The sequence below is a fragment of the Helianthus annuus genome, chromosome 1 (assembly GCF_002127325.2).
Source record: "Helianthus annuus cultivar XRQ/B chromosome 1, HanXRQr2.0-SUNRISE, whole genome shotgun sequence".
NCBI lineage: Eukaryota > Viridiplantae > Streptophyta > Magnoliopsida > Asterales > Asteraceae > Helianthus > Helianthus annuus.
The window spans coordinates 41,313,832-41,316,407 of record NC_035433.2 but is presented as its reverse complement, the minus strand read 5'-3'; the positions used below and the strand labels follow the sequence as shown (position 1 = coordinate 41,316,407).

Genomic DNA, 2,576 nt, shown 5'->3' with positions numbered 1-2,576 from the left:
GCTTCAGGTTTTGGCGATTTCGTGTGTGGACTAGCATGGTGATCGTTAAACATTTTGGATTATCTTTAGATTTATCATCCACCTAAATCAATAAGTTACGAGGTAAAGGTTCTAATTTTGCTTCAGTTGAGATTTTTGTTTTCTTTTTTGGCAAACTACACTACTAGAGGACGTTCTTAATTAGATTATATGTAGAATGGTTCATGCATTTTTTCCACTGCAAAACAGCTTTAAAAGAGATGCATGAAACCCCAATAGTGGTATTAAAGCCGTTTTTGCAAAGCTCTCTTGAATCCTAATCAGGTTTGGAGAAAAAAAAATATATATCTTTTTCATTAGAGAGTGAATCTTTTTCATCCAAGAATTCATTTTTTGTGATTAGAATCTTTAAGATAATCATAAAGATTGCTTCTTGTTGTGTTTGTTCTTGAATGCGGATATAATAAGGAGTTGACCTAAAAGTTGACGGAATATCACTTAGACCAATTAGACAAGGGGAAACAGAGCAGAAAAGACCCAAACTTCAAACAGATAGTACTTGGGTCAAGCCAGCTTAAGCACTTTGGGGGCCTGAAGTGAATTATAGAATAGAATTGGGGGCCTTATTGCAGCAAAAGAAGTCAATTTTCTTCAATCCTCATAAACGCGAAAAACATAACAGTTATAATGTAACACCCTTGTCATTATTTAATGGTTTTTGTAAAGTATACGACAAACAACATGTAATTATGACTACATATACTTTGTAAAAATACGGGTTTGTTTAAACGTTACAATTTTAAAATAATACAACATAACATAATTGAGTACGTCGTTTAAACATTTCAAAAGTTGTATAGCAAACAGTTTACATCATAAACATTGTTTAAACCGACTTGATTTATGCGGAAGCTTCAAGAGTATGTGTTCGGTCCTTCAAAAGTTGCTTGATCGTCACCCATAATCCTTGAGTACCTAAGACTGAAATGTTTACATAAACATTTATATTAGAATGCTTAGAAATGATACTTGATCGAAACTACGATCGAAATGAATTTGAAAATTTACAATTATATAAAATTTATAAACATTCAGGCCCTACCGTAACTTACGGTTTCACCGTAAGTTACGGTGGTCAATTTCCAATAATGGTCCACCGTAAACCAGTAGACTCACACCGTAAGCTCCTGACCTCTACCGTAACTTACGGTAGTCCCTGTAAATCCATCTTTTGGTTGCTTTGTTCATTATACTCAAGCCTAAATCTCGGATTTCGCTCTTTCTAACATACCAATACATTAGTTTCTCGAAATTCTAATATGTTACATATGAACCAATATCAAAGATCAATCAATCATATTCAAAATATCATGCATATCACGTTATATCAATTTACTAATGTGCAAGGTTCAAATTACGGGTTTCTTATGAATTCTTAACCCGTTTTACCTATCTACTCCTTTTGACCCGTGAAGGGAAGTTAAACACTTTTAACTATACATCTATATATATAAGCGTACCTGGCTCGGGTCAACATATTGACCCGTTTTAAGACCTTGTCTCTATAATATGCTAATTCATAGCCTCGCTAATTCATAAACCAATTACCCTGCGAGCATGAGACTCGACATACACTTATTAGTCGTTAATTATCAAATGGTATAAATATTACCATTTGACCCGTTTGGTCTAGACTACCAAATATTTTGTGCTTAATATTAAATGGTGTTGTTTTAAACTTCAACTCTTTTTCGTCTACACATGACTAATTCGTCGTTTTACTCTTTTTATTCGTTTAGGCTTACCTTAATAAGTAGCCATTCAAAAACTCATTTTATATATATGTCATCTCGTGACCAATTACCATTTCGCCCATTTTACCATTAAACATGGTTTATCATTATTTTATATGTCCCGACCCGTTTTTAATTTCGTGTCGGAACCATATTTCAAATATAGCTTTTGTCATATTTACAACCTATGAATAAACACATAACTTACAAAAGAGGGCGTAAGCTTTACTTACCTCGCATCCAAATTACGCTTTCCTTTTCGTACTTGCTCCGTTTGACCCGCTTCATTCCAAGCCTCCATCTAGCTTGTCAAGAGTCAAACTATAATCATAATTCACAAGGTGGTTAGATTAGTCATTATAACCACGACTATTCCACCTTACGTGTTTTCTATGTCAAAACTACTATTCGACTCCGTCCATGGTTAGTTTAACTCTTCAAAAGTTAACTACCCTTAATTATATGATATGTGCATATAAGCTAAATCGACTTCATAATTAAAATTTGTATTACCCCACATCACACATAATTAGTCGAACTAGGAAATTACGCGTTTGATTCATAATTTCAACATATGAACATTGTGGGCATAATTTATAATATCAACAATCAAGTTTCGTATCACTGAAAATAGGCTGTTTTTGGTGACCTGTTTAACCTGTTTACAAGTCTTCAAAAATTATGATTTTTTTATGTGGCGTACCTCTCGGAGGGGTAGCCCTTGTGTTAAAATTTCAAGATCTAGCTCTTTACCAAAAATTCGTAAAAATTCATCTACTAAGATGCAATCAGATTCGTCACTTC

General features: G+C 33.6%; 1 long non-coding RNA gene across 1 annotated transcript; it reads right to left on the bottom strand.

Moving 5' to 3' along the window:
* Positions 1-711: 711 nt before the first annotated feature.
* On the bottom strand, positions 712-2,093 carry LOC110864561. Its single transcript, XR_002549927.2, has 2 exons — positions 2,006-2,093; positions 712-960 (listed from the first exon to the last, which is right to left on the bottom strand). It is a non-coding gene; the product is annotated as an uncharacterized LOC110864561 (long non-coding RNA).
* Positions 2,094-2,576: the final 483 nt, after the last annotated feature.